Here is an 18,419-nt window from a genome sequence, read left to right as displayed (position 1 = left end):
AATTAGCATTAAGTAAATGGCTCGGGCTTGCCATACCCCAATTTGAGCCTTTATGCATGAATTACAGGAAGGAAAATGAAGACAGGATAAAACAGAGGAAACTGTTTTCCATAATGCTGTGTCCACAACCTTAAGCGGCCTGTTGGAGACACTGGTGACCTATTCTGCAGGTGATCAGGTCATGTCCATCTCCATTTGGCTTCATTTTGGTGAACAAAACTGTGTCCCTTAAAAGCCTTGTGCTGCATTTTCCATGCAGTTGTCCCTTATCCCCCTTCAGTGTTTGTGGCTACCACAGGAATAATGCACTTTCCAAGGTGGAGAATAGAAACTAAAAAAGGAATCAGCTCCAGATTGGTTACAAAATTGAAGGTTACAAAAACAACACCACCTTGCAGGCATTAACATTAGTAAGCTTTCTCAAGAAAGAGGAGGTTAGGATACAAGGAGAACACAGTGGAAAATACCAATGAAATGTAAGCATAAATGACATCAATAAATCACAGGCCCAGCACATAACTCCACACAGCAATTCCCAGAAAGACAGTCCTAATCGATAATATATACATAACTCCTCTGAATTTGCTAATTTGTTTTTGAACAGTATGGAACCACTCCCTAATTTCAAAGTGCTGTCCAATAACTCTTTGTACTATGTAAAGTGCACATTTGGACATGTTGACTTCTCTAATTAGTCTATAAATACTTGACTTTTACCCACTACTTTGGTAAGTGTGATAATTGCTGGGGAAAGGCCAAAGCATTTATGGTCAATCAGATGATGAGAAAAGGAATATGGCCCTTTCAGTGAGTAAAATGTAAGGCATTCTGTGGCAAGGCAGAAGCTATTAGCAGGATCAATATTTCTCCTAGTACCTTAATAAATCATTATATCAAAGAACAGTTGCAGGATGAAGAAAACCTCATTCTACCAACAAGGATGCTTCCAAATCAGCAAATAAAACATCATTTAAATTACAAAGACCTAATTGGTGTACAAAGGCAAACGGCAAGCACAGAATACAGCCCTCTGATGCTAGGCGTGTAAGCGTTTTGAATCATTAGCGAAGGAAGAAAAGCAGAAAGACAAAGAAACAGCTATGCTAAGAGCTCCACACGCATAACTTGCAAATTGGTGAATATGCATGAACCCACCACGCTGTAGCTGACTGATGAGACCATGTTTGGTGTAGATATCATAGGTGGCAGAAACAGAAGAGAACTTGGAAAACAGGATGGCCTTTGGTATCTTTACAATTGTACTGAAAATAAACCCCTTGCTATTATTTGCACTGAGGCTTTTTCCTCCTTTTCTTAGCTAGCTAAGAAATGGAAATAGCTAAGACATGTAAACTTGAGTGAGGGAAGGGAAGAAGTATTCTAATGGTTACTTTCAAGCAAGGGAAGTTCTTCTCTCAGCATACACTGCACATCACTGCTTACCCGATACAGCTATCATCACATGTAACCATACAGCTTTTTTGGCCACACAACCAAGAAAGAAACTCTAAGTTGAGGTAATTGGAGTTCTGTCCAAGTAAGGGTTGAAGGACCACAATCATGTACATATCCCACACAGTAGGTGACACTCCTAGTATACCTATATGGCTGTGAGAAGAAGATAAAGCATGCCAAACTACTTCGTATGGTGTTGCAAACCTACACGTTGCTATGGAGCACGCTGGTGCACAGCTTGTGAGCAGCCACCAGTACTTTTTTTGGAAATACCAACTCCCAGCGCTTTTGTTTTCTAGAGTTACCTTTCAATGTAACAGAGGAATGAGGAAACCTAGTGGGGAAAGAGTCACTGGAGTAATAACCGCATGTGTGCCCACCAGGGGAAAAATGTAATATACTGTTGTAACCAGTATTCAGGTTTATTCTTTTGTTTGAATAGTCTCGATTTAGCTCTTTACTGGAGAGTTATTACAGAAAAGCACATGCTTCCCAGTTGTTTAGTCACTACTTTTGAACCCTGTCACAGCCTTGGAAGCTTGTTTCTAATTTATTCAGAAGCAACAATTGTTGACTTTGTGAAGGAAAGTCAATTGTTGAAGGGGTTTCATTGTGGAAGTCAAAGTGGGTACTCTTTGGTTCTCCAGTTCATATTTCATACACTTCTAATTCCATATCGCTGACACTTTGGAAGGTCAACTGTCATATGGTTGGAAACCTGACATCTCAAGAAAGTAAACAGTGCCTGAAGAGGAGGGGAGAAGGAGCATCCTGTTGCTATGTGATAGCTCCTCTCCCCACTCTGACCCAGCAGAGATCTTACCCACCTGTCAAAATTCTGTGGAAAGGCAGAGTTTTGGCTATATGGCAACTGACCTTTCGGGGTGCTGGCCATATGCATTTCCACCATGTGTCTGGATCTTTGAATTAAATGCATACATAAATATGAACAATTCCCAAATGTTTCGTGCTCTGAACTCTCTCTATAGGTGTATTTGTTTTCTCAAATTGTAATTTATTCAAAAAGTAAAGTGGATCAGTCTCTCTGTAATTTATGCCTCAAATCAGTTTGTTGTTTGATTCTTCTGTTGGGAAAACTTATCAGTCCTGCTTTAGAGAGCATAATATGCCAATTTTAGTAGTAAGGAAACTGCTGTAGTTTATATACTTAACTACCTGTAGGCCTCCCAAGGGTTCTTCTTCTCTTCCTGGGGAGATTATGTATTCTTCACCTCGTCTCACGCCCAGTAACACATATCAGCATTACATCTCTCCTAGGATCCCAGGACTATTTAAAAAAGCACTTGGAAATACCCTTTTTGCCTGCATCCCAAAGTATTACTTTTTGCTTGGTATGTATCAGCTTGGTAGACTGTAAACCACTGGAGGCAGGGACTACTCCTATTTGTTTACGTCCTTAGTGGCCTAAAGGCATTATCAGCTTCGTTCATCAAATTATCTGCAACAAAGGGGATCACTGTGAGCACGACACAAACTTTAGCGATCATGTCCAGTGGGATCTCAAGGCAAAGGCAGCCAATGGAGTCCATGTGCCCTTTCAATTCTGCTATCACAAACCTCTTTTTTTCCAGTGCAGTAAAAAGACACACTAACTCTTCAAACAAATAACCAACAGCTATTGGGATGGTAGTAAATGGATTCAGAAAAGATTCAGGATTTTCTTATTCTAGTCAGCCTGAACAATTAATTAACAGCCTCCTTGTTTGTCATTAATTTTGTTGCCATAGTAGCCTCTATAAACGGTGTCTAACAAACAAGAAAGATTTATCTTTCTCACTCTAAATCGATCAGAAAAAGAATGATCTCACATTCGTTTTTGTTTCATAATGACAGGTAAGGCACAGTGAATCATTACAACAGGGTATTCTGAGAAGGATAAGATGTCAGTTATCTTAAAAAAAAATCTTAAAAAGCAGACCCAGAGATAAAAAGCTGAGTGCCACTTCTACGCAAACAAAAAAACTGGCTCCAAAAGGAATATTAGAAAATTACAACAGTTTATAAATAATAAATGGAAAAAACTTTCTAGATTTTTTTAACTCAAATTATGCATATTTTTCTTGGATATAAATAGTTCCATGCGCTATTTTTTGCTCCAAATTCATAGTTGGTGAGAGACCAAGGAGGAAAAACATTGTAAGAGAATTTCTTAAAGAACAGAGTTAAAATAAATTAGTTGAAACAGAGAAATCGTTCTTCTGCTGTAGGTTTCTTGGCTTGTACAGACAACAGGAGCCCACAAGGGAGAAGGGATGGGAAGGTACACGTCTGCAACTAAATGCAGAGTAAGTTCTGGCCATCATCATGTGCTAGGGGTTTGGACATGTTTAGAGAACTACAGGCTGCAACCTGCAAATTGGATCAATATGTTTCTTGCCTGATAAATTCCAGGAGGGAGATAACAGGTCCATTATTGGAAAAGAGTGTTGTTGTCTTTCTTCTAGAGGACAAGGTGACAGATTCTCTTAAAGCAGTAACTGCTCTTTGCTTCTTCACAAAATCATGCTTTAAAAACAAGAGTCATTTCAAACTTCGTCCAATCTATAACCTTTCTCAGTTGGAGTGGGGAGCAGGGAAGAGTTGGAGCGTGGCAATGCAGCCAAAGTATTCAGACTTCCTTGATTAAGAAGCTAGTAATAATCCCAGGTACAAAATGCTCTAGTTACATGGGTCAAGTCTTTCCACCAAGGAAAATAAAACAAACATGAAGGCAATGGGACTTCTGTTCCTCATTATATTAGTCATTTCCTACAGCCAAACTCAAATGACCTGGGATACTTTCTTGTACTATTGATACCCAAAATAATTGTCTCAGCTACAGACCATAGCACAGTGAAATCTTACTGAGATCAAACTGTTTTGTTCTTTACCTCACCTCTTGAAAGACCTAAAGGGCAAATTTTTTGGCCACCTCCCATAATGCCCAAGGAATATGAACACCAAAGTGCTGAGGAGATCATGCAACCCTGAAAACTGCTGCCACAAATTCTGAATGACATCAAGAACATGCAAAAATCCTGATGTTTTAGTAACCATGTTTCAAATAGTTGACCCATCCACTTCTTTTATTGTTCAATTTCATGTTAATAGGGCAGTTTCTCTCCTGGGATAGGGTCCTATAAGCTACCAAACTGTGGAGAGGATAAGGGGACTAGGGAGCAGAGATTTGCCTCTGTAGTAACAGCACCGCAGTGAGTGATATAAAGCCTAGATGCTGGTGAGTAGACCAGGGCTTTGATCCTGGCCCATTCTCCCTTCCACCACATCCTTTCAGCTGCCTCAGTTCAAGCATTTGCCTGGCCATGCCCAAACCCACACTAGGGTCATTAAAAAAAAAAAAAATTAAATTTGGCTCTTTTAACATCAATTATTTCTCAGACCCAAATTTAGAAAGAATCTGCTGAGCCACTAAGCTCAGCTGAAGAGACGGTAACCTCTGGTGCTGAGTGTGGAAATGAGAGCTTGAAGGCAGAATGCTCTGAGATCAGATCTGTATAATATAGTATCAAAATAATATAAAAATGCAGCTAAAAGCAAAAAGCAGGTATGATTTTCATTCTCTCTGGTTATTTTTAACCGAACTTCTGCCTGTCCATCTATTACACCTTTACTGGCAGAGCTGGGGCAGTAGCAAATTTGAACCCACTTTCAAGCCAGCATAAAAGCTGGAGAGAAGTCACAAGAGGTAATTTCATTACCAGAAGTTTAATGAAAAACAGCAGCTGGACAGCAAAGCAGCACACCAGTTGCTTCCTATGCAGAAAGCGGCTGACAAAGCAGCCAGCATAAACTCTGCCTGGGAAAAGCAGACGGGCTGGTGTGGGCAAACACAAATCCGGATGGCAGGGATGCGCCTCCACAGCCCAGGCTGCCCCTTGTCTGCAAGGACATGAGGGGAAGCCAGGAAACTGAGGTGGGAGTTTTAGGGGACAAGGGGACATTGATCTGTTAAAAGAGACCTCTCCACTCAATTTGTTTCCAGGGATCCGTTGTGCTATAAGTGCTGGGCAAAACCTACCACAGCACGTTCCTGCACAGTCCGGGTGTTTACACGAGCCTGCTGGGCTCAGGCTAAGCAAGTTCAGGATTGTTCTGCTCAGGGTCAGAGGCAACTGGAAGCAACGTAAACTTACTAGGAGTGCTGAGGCCCAGTTAACTGCACTGAGTCATGGCAATTTATTAGTTTGTACTCAATACCATGCTGACTGTGCTACACAGCTTTGGCTGGCTTGGAAAACAGACAAAGGGAACTCCCATCTACCAGTAGAGAGATGTGTAAACCCTTATCTGTAGGTCTGTGGACTCTCACTGAGCACCTGAATCCTGGTGAACTGAAGTATAAACCAAGCATTTCAAACTTTTGGGGAAATTTCACAGAAAGGAGTACAGAAGGAGAACTAGGGGAGTGAGGAATGGACTCTGGAGCAAGGCCATAGGCTGCTGAGTTACAGCTCTCTACTGGAAGTGCCAGGCAAAAGATCCATACCTTGAGCATATGGCTGGGGCTGCAGGGCTGTGATTACAGAGCAGAATCCAAGTTTGATTTAGGCTTCATAGTTGTAAGCACATCATGCATTCAGCGGTGAGACTGCCAGCAGTCCAGTGAATGCTCAGTATGTGCAGTGAAATGTCTTCGAAGAAGGAAGCAAAAGGCTGTCGTAAAGGACACCCACGCAGACTTGTGGTTTTTTTATTACAACTTAAAGACCTTAAAATAGCATGTTGCATTTGGCTATCGAACACTGACTTTTTTTTCTGAAAGCCTGTCCTATGGCACTGCAAGCTGCCTGCTGGGTGTATGGCTCTTGACAAACTTTCCAACAGAAATCTCAACTCACTTGAACCTAAAGATGGAGCTACAGAGGTGGAAAAATCAAAGATGCATTAATGGATGAAGGATTGTGGTACTGACCAATATGAAATCTGGAGGCAAAGGTCTCTAGCATTAAAGAGGACTGCTCCTGGAAGGAGTATAGAAAGATCAGAGACTCAAAATGCCCCACACCCAAGAACAAGAGGACAACCAGCTCTCTCTGTATGTCTGCACTTCTCTGGGACCAGATAGTACATTTGATCAATCTCATTCATTTGTTACTGACGGGAGAACCTGACAGTAACTGGTCTGCAGAACTTTGCCCAGGATTTCGGAGACATTGCTGAAGAGGTCACACACCCAAAAAAAACCCCAACAAACAAAACACCAAACCAAACAAGGATAAACCAAACAGCAAAAAAGAAGGCATTTTCAACAATGGTATTAGAGCTCGTTGCAGAAGATGCTATGCCTTTAACCTGTTACTCTGTAATCATCTCATTTCCCTTCTCCCCTTGTTTCTTTGCCACTTCAAAACAGTAAAAAGGCTGTGTGAAGAGAGAAGAATAAAACATGAGAACACTTGGAATGTTTTCATGGAGTGAAAGAAACACAGAAGATTGTGATTAGATACATAAATGAATTGGTGGCCTTCAAACATTAAAAGAACAGCATTATGAAGAAATTAAATCTCTAAGCGAAACACATGATGTCACTCAATTTTATGAACAAGGTGCCAGTTTTCAGATTCAGCCCTCTCCTGGATTTAACACATGACCTTTGCTTTCAAGATCCTTGGTCCCTCTGAAACATTTTTCTTTATTCTCTTTGGTGCTGGTACCTTGTTATTAATTGGATCAAGTCAGGTTTCCACAGAGACTATAAGAATAGGGACATCTGCGTGTTACCTGTCAAGTACTGCCTTAACTGTCTTCAATTGCTCTTGTAAATCTAGTCCTTCTGTGGAGTCCCATATTATAAAAATTGTACACCGACTTTCAAAGCCCTTCCTCTAGTCTGTGTAACGCTGCAATGTACTTTTGGTAGGGGGATGTTAAAGTGGAAAACCTTCCTAAGAAAACGACTAAGTGCAATAGTAATAATACAACTATCAGCAATAGTGAAAAGAAAGAGTTGGGTTGCTGCTCAATGGGAAGAAAAGCTGTTTGAAGGATCAGCTGTGATCAGAAAGCCACAACAGCTAACACTTAAGACAAAGGACTAGAAACTCTGGTCATAATAGGAAAAACTTGAGAGAACTGAGATATGTTAAAATTTTTCACATTGGCTGGGCCCTTTGAATTTCACCCTAGAATATGCAGAAAAATGACTGAGGGAATCTCATTGCTGCTAGCAATTATCTTTGAAAGGTGAGGTCAGAAACAGTCAATTCAGCAAACACTCAGTAGGAAATAACCAAATAGGTTTAGTCTTGCTAAGAAGGACCTGAGGTTATCCACTGGATAACAAGCTTCATCCGAGTCACTGTCACGTATGTACGAATGTCAGACTGAAAATGTAAAGGACAATGTTATCTACAAGACACATGAGGGAATTCTCCTTTATTACTTCACTTTGGAAAGACCTCAACCATAACCTTAAGTGCAGTGTTTGATGCCACATTTTAAGGAGGATATGACTGATAGGCAATGAGTACTCTACAAAAAATAACAAAAAATTGGAGGAATAAGTTGTTGTTTAATGTGAAGAAGACAAGAGTTAGGGAGAAAATGACAAAAGACCCTAAAAATGTTAAAGATGGCTGCAACAAAAAAGGCAATAACTCATTCATGTTCATTGCAGGTAGGACAGAAGTAACTTGCAGGTTAAGAAAAGAAAAAGAAAAAAAAAAGCAATTTTCTAATGGTAAGGAAAATCAGGCTTTGGAATTAATTGCCCAGAGAATCTCCATCAGTAGAGGCCCTAAGAAACTGGTCATCCATAGCTCTGATGGGAAGAGTTTCAATAGATCTGATACAGCTGCAGGGCCCTCAAGCTACTTGCTAATTTTCAATGCCTCTAGGAAAAAAACCACCTGTGTCTAGTTAGCTGGAGAATAGTATTTTGAGTTCTAGGATATTTTGGGCAATAGTATGTATTACTTTTTCCTCAGTTAATTTTTAATAGTGTTCTGAAAGCTCAAAATTAAAGAGTGGCTTCACCCAAGATATTCTTTCATCTTTCTACTTTCACTTTTGCTGTTTGAGCAAACTGTCTGGTCAAACTTTCCTCTAATACTTCACAGAAAACTCTTGAACACAATATTTAGCAGGCTCCCTCCCCGCTTCCGCTCCCCTCCCCCCCCCCCCCGCAAATACGGGATCGATGGCATTAAGAAGGAACACATTATTTCCTGAATGCTTGCCTAGTCATTATTGAATCATTTCTTCTATAGAGCCAAAGAAATCATATAATCGTAAAATCATTTAAATTGGAAAAGACCATTAAGATCATCAAGCCCAACCGTTAACCTAACACTGCCAAGTCCACACAATAAACCATGTCTCTGAGCACCACGTCTAATACCTCCAGGGATGGTGACTCCTGATCAGCTTGTTCCAACGCTTGACAACCCTTTCAGGGAAATTTTTTTTCCTAATACCCAATCTAAACCTCCCCTGGCACAACTTGGGGTCGTTTCCTCTTGACCTATCACTTGTTACTTGGGAAAAGAGTCCAACATAGTATCCTTTAAGTTGTGCTTTTTGTTTTTTCACTTGTGACACATCATAATAACTTTCTCTCTATTTTCCCTTTTGTGAAACAATAATTGACCCTAGAAATCTGTCATTCTGCAGCAGTATATTTTAGGACTCTCAATCCCAAAGTGTTATGTGTGCTACACTTCAGCCTAGAAAGAAGGCTGAAAGTTTATTAAAATCATGGCTTTGTCTTACTATTATTTATGACATTGATTGAAAATTTGCTTGGTTTTGGGTTCTGAAGATGAACAAAGGTTGTTTCTGACATAAACTTGTGTCAGAGAGTTTTTAAAGGCAGGCAACAAGAAGCTGCGTAATCATCACATGCAGCTTCCAATGGTGGTTGCATTGCAAATACATTCACTGCAGGATCAAACTCACTATCATTCAGAAATAGTGTGGCCAGCAGATGTAAGGAAGTGACTGTCCCCCTGTACTCACCACTGGTGAGGCTGCACCTCTGCAGAGGGATCTGGACAGGCTGGACCAATGGGCCATGGCCAGTTGTGTGAGGTTCAAACAGGAAAAGTGCTGGGTCCTGCACTTGGGTCACAGCAACCCCAGGCCGCGCTACAGGCTGGGGGCAGAGTGGCTGGGAAGCTGCCCGGTGGGAAAGGCCCTGGGGTGCTGGTTGATGGGCAGCTGAACATGAGCCAGCCGTGTGCCCAGGTGGCCAGGAGGGCCAGCAGCATCCTGGCTTGTATCAGGAACGGTGTGGCCAGCAGGTGGGAGTCGGTCTCTTCCAGATAACAAGTGACAGGACAAGAGGAAACAGCCTCAAGTTGTGCCAGAGGAGGTTTAGATTGGAGATTAGGAAAAATTTCTTCACTGAAATGATTGTCAAGCATTGGAACAGGCTGCCCAGGGAAGTGGTGGAGTCACCACCCCTGGACGTATTTAAAAGACGTGTAGACGTGGTGCTTAAGACATGGTATAGTGGTGGACATGGTAGTGTTAGGTTAACGGTTGGGCTTGATGATCTCAATAGTCTTTTCTAACCTAAATGATTCTATGATTCTCTCACATGTACAAAATAAAATTAAAAATAAATCCTTTAATATTTACTATTTGAACTGGTAGCCTTTCTGCAGACTTTAGCTAAAAACAGGAATGAAAGAACATAAACCTGACAACATTGTGCTGGGCTGTGGTGACGAAAATAATTTTTTGGTAACTGTTCATTTTGCTTGGCGCTTGGCCATCTGAACACTCCTTGCTTTTTTAAGTAACAAGCTCTGCAAGTTTCACTGTGGTTTCTGGATACATGGACAGTAGCGGTGACAGTAGATTTCTCCTCTCAACTGGAGAAGATGTTTTAAGTGCCTTTCAGAAGTGAAATCAATTCATATCTTTCTGTCTATGGCAACAGACTCTCACTGGAGCTGTAGCTCATGACTTTTATCTTGTTGTGACACCTGCTTTGGTCAAGAGGATTACTGATTACTCCTCCTGGAAGGTGCCAATACTGATGATGTTCACTTGAGCAGCTGTCCCCCTTCTTGCATTATTATTATTCATTATGTATGATTGATTCTTCTGAGGGTCTTAGTGATAGAAAACTTAGCAGTTCTTTGCTGCCTTCCTTTTAAAGGGACCTGAATGGACAATTATTGTTTCTGAAATGTGCTACAACCACCATTTCACCTCATCTGTTGTTCAGATATCTCTGTGCAGCCACAATGTGTGCAATGAAAAGGTGCAAGATGTGTCATTATCCATATGCTGACAGCTATCAGTTGCATACTTATTGTCTCTCCAACAACGCCATTCATTACCTAGTATCATACTGACAACAGTTTAAAGGCTAGAAGAGAGAAGACACTATCAGTGATTCCACCCAGACAAAACTGAGATACGATATGGATTGCAGTCATTTTAATTGAGGTATATCTCCATAATTAATTATTGAGCTTCTAAATTCTGGGCTTATTTTACATAATTTTTATCCATCTGAAAGTCATATTGACTATATTCAGCTTCTTAATGCTGGCACTTAAGTCAAACAGTCAACAGTACATGGAGGGATGCAGGTACAAGGGAAGAAGATGCAAAAAAAGTTATTGGAATGCGACCTATAGGATCTGCAAATGCTTATTCTGAAAAATGGGTAAATGAATGAAATTGACTACAATGTAAAGTCATTTTTGCTTCTAATATTTGGCAGATTACCATAATGAAAGTTATGTCAAACTGTCCTCTATCTTCACTGGAAGACACCAAATGACTTTCTGTGGAGCAAATAAAGCATAACTTGGATTTTAGAAATAACCTGGTGAGGGGTCTGGAGCACAAGCCTTATGAGGAATGGCGGAGGGGATGGAGGTTGTTTAGTCTGGAGAAAAGGAGGCTCAGGGTGGGTCTTATTGCTCTCGACAGCTACCTGAAAGGAGGCTGTAGACAGGTGGGGGTCCATCTCTTCCCCCAGATAACAAACAATAGGACAATAGGAAACAGCCTCAAGTTGGGCCAGGGGAGGTTTAAATTGGATATCAGGAAAAACTTCTTAACTGAAAGGGTGGTCAAACATTGGAACAGGCTGCCCAGGGAGGTGGCAGAATCACCATCCCTGGAGGTGTTTAAAAAATGTATAGATGCGGTGCTTAGGGACATGGTTTAGTGATGGACTTGGCAGTCCTGGGTGAACAGTTGGATTTGATGATCTTAAAGGTTCTTTCCAACCTCAATGATTCTATAATTCTATAATCCCTAAGTGTTGTGTACCTCTGGAAAAGACTCCACCAGGCAGCACTGAAATCTTCCTCACTGGAAGGTTAGATAAACATCTCTCACAGATTTTCTAAACATCTTTGCTCTTGTTGGTAATGCAGGAAAATAAGCCAAATTATCTTTGGCGTTCCTAAGGTGTTCCTGACTGCTGATACTAAAGATCTCACATTTCTGTTTATGTAATGCCCCAGAAGTGAAGATCAGGAAAGATCATTATCTAACTGTCACTTTGAAACAGAAGATGATGGGCACAAGAGTGAGGCTAGTAAAGAGCCTTAGTCCTGATCTGAGTCTATGGACACCTTGCATAGCTTGCAGGAGTCTCTCAGCCATTTTCCCATTCTTCTGGGGAGCAGCTATGATTAAACCATGGGGAAGTATTTAAGAATGTTTCTGAGCTGTTCCTCCAGCAGAGGAAGCACTTGCCACCATTCCTACAAGTTTCTTGGAAAGAACTCACAACATAAAAGCCAATGGAAGGCAAATCTGCTGTCTGGGTTGGTTGGTTTGTTTTCCCTGCATCCATATTTATTTCAGTCTCTTGCAGAACACCTGCTCTGGCTACAGCTCTTACTCAAGTGAGCAAACTGTAATTTTATTTTTTCTAATAATCACTTGCTTCTTGCCTTGCTGTGTGCAATAAAAAAAAAAAAAAAAGAGCCAGATAGTCACAGACCCTCTGAGCCATCATTCAAAAATAAAAAATAGATACATGTGTTTATACTAGCTGCCACATACAACCCACAATTTTGACACAATAGTCTTTACAAACTCACAGTCTTCTTTTAATTTCTGTTCTACTGAAATGCAACTGACCCTCCATGGCAGCTTTGTGAGATTTACTTCCCTCACCCTCCCATTTTATTCTGCCATATTTACTTTGAGCATCTAGCTTACAGATTTTTTCCAGCTACCAGGCTATTTGGTTTCCATCTGTTCAATAACTCAAGTATATGCATCAAATGCACACATGGCACATTCCCAGCTAGTAACATCCCCTTTCCTTTCTGCCTTTTTGTTGGCAGGTAGTTTGCATATAAGCTGCAGAAAGAGAACATGCTCCTCCACCGTTCTGGTTTGTACATCAGCTCCCCTCGCCTCCTCTTTTCAAACCTCCACACATGGTGTGAGGGCAGCCACTTCATCACCCTCGCAGCCTCTGGCAGGACAGCTGAGCTGTGAGCAAAGCCTGGTGACATGGAGGCTTTGGCTGCTGGCAGCATGGCTTTAAGGCAGGTATATATATCTAATACAGTGGCTTCAAGGCTCTCCAAGTCCACGTGCAGCACTGATATGGAGATCAAAGGTATGGTTTCCATGTTTACATGCTTGCATGGAAAAGTGCCCTCCTTAGGCTCTACCCTTCCTTTCTCACTCTCCCCCTCCATGACTTTGACAGATCAGTATTTTGCCAGTTGTGTTTTCATTACTGAAGAAGCAGCAAGACAATGGAGTAGCACTCCTTCCACCAACCCACCCCCCCCCCCAGCAGAAGCCAACCCCAGCTGACCTGTGCCCAGAAGGCTGTAACAGGACAGAGCAGGGGAGCCCAGCCCCAGGAGATAGGAAGGGAGCTTCCCATCCCATGCAGCAGCCATGAACTATTTTCATTGGCTTTCGTTCTCTCGCTTCCCCCTAAAACAAAGATACTTGTTTCACTGTAGGGGTGCCAAGGGTAAAGGTTTGAGGACACCCCAAAAGGTGTTTGGAGAGATACAGCCTTTAGTGACCCAAATAGAAAAAAAAATAAGAAACTCCAGTAATAAATGAATAAAACTCAAAAAAAAAAAGCAAGAGCAAGCAACAAGCATGTCAGGGAAAAGGAAGCTTCTCTGGAGAATGGGCAAGGGATTGTAGGCAGGAAATAAAGGAGAGATTAAGAAAACAGGAACTGTGCAAGAGGAGGAGATACTATGAGGAGAAAAAAATACATGAAATTTGCAGTGAAAGACATGGGATAAATGGAAAAAGCTGACCTGGATTAAACTAATTATGTGGCTAGATCAGTATCCTGTTTTCCTCCAATGTCAATACCAGTTGCTACAGAGAAGTGGTATAAGAGATACCTACACAGCTGCAGAAGAAGCTTCACCCAAACCCTAAGCTGAGGATTGGTGAGTTCAGCCTTCAGTCAGGCAACGCTGTGTAATTGCTTTATTACTGTGTAATATAAAAAATATATCTGTGATGGCATCCTTATTGATGTAAATATCTATTTCTTGCAAAGGTTCAATGCAATACCTTTTGATAATACCTTGGGGCAATACTTTCCAAGGTGAAATTACATCTTCTATTTCCTTTTCAGTAGAAATGTCTTGGCTTTTAATTTAATTGGTTTTCCCTTGCTTCTGCATTATAATGAAGGTGCAGCACAGCCATACCCAAACTACTTTATGCCGCTTGGTATACATATATCTAATATGTACATATATAAATTAATATTATATTTATCCTCATTTAAAATGGCACAATACTAATTTTTATGAATATCGCAAAGCCATTATTCTTCAGGAATCAGACTTGTAAACAAGGAAACTTTTAAAATGTTATAGGCAAATGACTTGCCTAAGCCTTCTTTGTATAGCAGCTGTTGACTGCAGTTGTATCAAATTCATTAGAACACCAGCTCAACCACACTTTGCTTCAGCAAATTTAGCAGTAGCTCTTGGAAGTCTTTGGTGAGCCATGATTCAAACGCTTACAGGCAGGTCTGGAATGAAAGATTTTATAAAGCTTCTGCTGCTAGTAAAGGATTTACAACCCAAATGTTGCAACATGTGCAACAAGTTTTCTGGTTTTTCCCATTATCCTAAATGTCTTTCACAGTTTGCACTTCTTTCTCCCCCTCCCCACCCCCCAAGAAAACCCACAAATTTTACCCTAAGGGATATCATCATTAAAGAAAGAAGCAGTGCAGTCAAAGCTTTAGCATGACACAGATCATTCAACAGTTGTGCAATTATTCTGAAAAGCTACTTATTATTGAACGCAGAGCTTTCACTGAACATAGGCCCGAGGCATCAAGATCAGATCTGTATCTGCAGTATCTCAACCAGTCTGATCTAGGGCTTTTGCTCATTACAGAAGCTGTAGCCTTGTGTGAGGTTTACATCTAGTTTCAAAGAGCTTCTAAAGCATTTTGGAGCTGGGTTGGCTTTAAAAGGCATTACCAAACCATAATAATTTCCAAGAACAAATTAGAAGTTGTATCAGATACCTCTCATCCCCTAAATCCACCTGGTTTTGTTTTTGTTTAAGGTTTACAAACCACTTTCCCTGCAGAATTCCTATAGACTAATGGAATAGTAAGTGACTACAGAAATAACAAGGAAAGCAGTAATACCCAAAGTGCTTTCAGGTAAACCAAGCAAATGAAATAAACAGAACATATTCCAAACATGAACATTTTTGACAATTGTTATTCAGGGCTTGATACAACTCCCACAGACCCTAAGTGTGATCCAGTAGCAAGATATGATGACCTAGATGGAAAAGTTGATTCCCACTGGTTTTTCTGAGCAGATTTCTATAAAAATGCTGTTCAGTACTACTTTTGAAAGCCGTAAGAAATCAAATTTTTCTCTGTTATATAGCTGCATAGAAAAACATATTGAAATGCAGGGGAGTGTTTTCTACTCTCTAAATCATTGTGATCATAGGCCACAGTGCTTATAACACTATCGTTCTAGCTGACAAGGACAAGACATTAGCTACAGGTTCCTCACTGCTCCTGGCCATGCTGACACTACAGGAGTCAAGCCATTATTATTCTGCTCTTTATAGTCTCTTAAATATCAACCTTTTTTTTTTTTTTTAATTTTCTTAAACTTTCCATGAACCTGAGCTCCTCCTGACCTGAAAGCCCCAGTAATTCTGCTGACCCTTTGCTAAGTGTGCTTCTCGAAACATCCACAGTTACAGCTGTGGGACAGCCACTCACATATTAGCAACCTGGGTGGAAGCAATCGATTGCAGGGCCTTTTAGGAAAATACAGTTTCAACACATACTGAAAGACATAGTGGTGAGGTGAAAATGACTTACAAGCCCAATTTCTTTCTGCAGTTCAACTGTATAAACTGCAATAACTCACTTCAAAGGAAAGATGAATGGGTTACTCTGCATTTTTACAACAGTAACAGAATACAGTTATGTCCTAAACACTTTGCAAGAAACAAAAATAATTTTCCACAACACTTGCTGTAAAATAAAATTAGATTTTAATTTGGTTTGCATGTGTTCAAGACAAAAAAAAAAAAACAACAAAAAAAAAAAACCAACAACTCAGCACAGAAGTCTACATGCTGAAATAGTCAGAATGCAGGAAGAGTTTACAGACCTGTACGAAGGTAGGTAACTTCTCAGCAGCCCCATCATGGGATTTCCAAAGGAACGTTACAAATTCTCATGGCAAATCCTGCAAGAAGTGGAAAGAATAGTTAAAACTAGAGAGTTTCTAAAGGAAAAGCAAATAAGATCAGTTGTCTCCTTGGATACACAATGCAGAAAGTCAGTGTAGAATTGGTTCAGAGGATGTTAAACATTTTAACTACGGAAGCAGGAAGATCATAACAATTATTTCGATATAACAAAGTCCAAGTTACATAAAATACAAAATGGTAATCTGTTTTTAAAGACATGTTATTGAAAACAGCCCTGATAAAAATGCAATGAATATGTGGGACTGAAATGGCAAAAAAAGAAAAAAGAGAGAAAATACTGCACCGATTTATATTCCCTTTGAACTGTCTGTAATACAGACCTTAAAGTGCATTTTCAAACATACAGCCTATCAAATAAAGAGGCATTTATTTCTAGCCATGGCACTTCTAGACTTTTGGTAAATGAAACCAGAAGTAGTCTAGTGAAAATGTGCTGTGTGACAAAGCATGTACTGATGGGTTCTGCCCCACATCAGTAAACAATTGTTTTTTCCTTAACCGAAGGAAAGAATTTCAGCAGTAAACAAATGTATCATGTCTTGCATGAATTCTTCAACAGAGTCAAAGCAAACCTGTCTTCTCACACCTCCTGCATGTGCTATTCCAAGTCAAAATACAAGTTATATTCCCCGAGATCTCTTAGTTGCTATGTTTTTGATTATGACAACCATGATACACAAGGGATGATGATACACAAGACACTAAAGCTTTCTGCTCTAATCCCCCTGGAATCTACACCCGTTGTTGTAAGGATAATTATCTGGGTATCCCCGAGGCCAATTTTTGCAGTTTTCATACAAAAATCACCTCTTGCATAAGACATGAAATTTAAAATCATCCCCTTCACAGATATCATTGAGTCACTCCATTACCTCTGGGACAGATATAAATTATGCATTCTTTGATTCTCTTTAAAATTTTAGATGCACGAAGGGACAGAGAAGCATCTAAATGGTACTAAAAATATAAGGCGTTCAAGAAAGAAACAATAACTTGCACGGTATTAACTGCTACAGTGCTCCGAAGGCTCCCTGCCTGGTCAAGAAAAGCACATAAAGCACTGAAACATAACAGCAGGCTTGCATGCTAATGGCTGCTAGTGACAAGGACTCATTGAATGTCACTGCTTCACATACTGCGTACTGTTCATTTTTCTTATCTATGTGACCTCTCCTTTGAAATGACTGATGAAACTCCCATGAATTAGCATCTCCACTTCTGGGTATTTGCCACCAAGAAGGCATTCAGTAACAGCTCTATTAAAATACAAAAATAAAGGGGAGAAAAGTCATAATTTTAACAAAAAATAGTCACTACATCTGTTAAAGGATACTCGGCGTGTACTGCAAAAGGACTGCTTCTCTGATGCCTCCTCATTAGGTTAGTTTTTACCTTGATGCCCTTTAAGAGTACTGGCTTGTCACAATACATGCATTCACATTTCAGACTTGGTTAACATTTTCATAATTGGTGTGAATAAAAAGAAATAGCTGTTACTGCAAGAAAAAAAAGAAATGTCTCTGTTCTGATGCCCTGCTGCTATGATGACCTATTTCACACTAGCATCTGTTCTCTTCTGATGAACCACTCCAGATGTAAGCTGGCAAAACAGCACTGCAAGTATGTTACCCAGACGTCCACTGAGTGCTGCAGATGTTTTCTTCCATGCTTCACATTTAATGTGTGTCTGATTAATTTTTTCTTTATTATTTCAACTACTTGGCCTGCAGAATTTCCTATGAAGTTTATAGAATCTGGGATCCAATCTGCAGCCATAAAGAGCACCTCCCTTTGTGTGAGTGGGTTCGTTAGTCTGGAAAAACAAGCCAAAAGAGCCTTGGTTGGAATTGCCAAAAGAAATGCAAACTTCAGTAATCTATCATGCCTTAATATTATTTGCCTGAGGATTTAACACTATGCTCATTCCAATTTCAAATTTACAGATGTTTGTAATATTCAGATGCATCAGTCTGACCAAAAATACTATGCCCATTCTCTGCCTCAAGCCCTTGACCTGAATGAGGTTATTGACAGGGATATGAATGACTTGAGCAGAAAACGAAACACAAAAGTAGTTTTATCGTGAAGTACAATATTTCTTCTGTCACTTAACCATATTTTTTTCCCCTCTCAAAATTACAGGGTAGACTGCAAATCTTCAAGGCTAGCAGCCACCACGACAGCCTAAGTGCCATTTAAAAGAATAATAATTTATGAGATGCCTTGGTAGAATAGCAAAGGTCACAGAGAAGACTCCCCAG

The 18,419-nt window shown here is 40.3% G+C and overlaps 1 protein-coding gene across 1 annotated transcript in view; it reads right to left on the bottom strand.

Moving 5' to 3' along the window:
- Positions 1-18,419, bottom strand: part of ENOX1 (ecto-NOX disulfide-thiol exchanger 1) — a 369,627-nt gene that overhangs the window by 239,780 nt on the left and 111,428 nt on the right. Inside the window, exon 3 of the mRNA XM_040584352.1 lies at positions 16,056-16,133. The gene's annotated coding sequence lies outside the window, so the exon portion shown is untranslated. The remainder of the gene's footprint in view (positions 1-16,055; positions 16,134-18,419) is intronic.

The sequence above is a fragment of the Falco naumanni genome, chromosome 2 (genome assembly GCF_017639655.2).
Source record: "Falco naumanni isolate bFalNau1 chromosome 2, bFalNau1.pat, whole genome shotgun sequence".
Classification (NCBI taxonomy): Eukaryota; Metazoa; Chordata; class Aves; order Falconiformes; family Falconidae; genus Falco; species Falco naumanni.
This window is presented reverse-complemented; position numbering and strand designations above follow the sequence as displayed.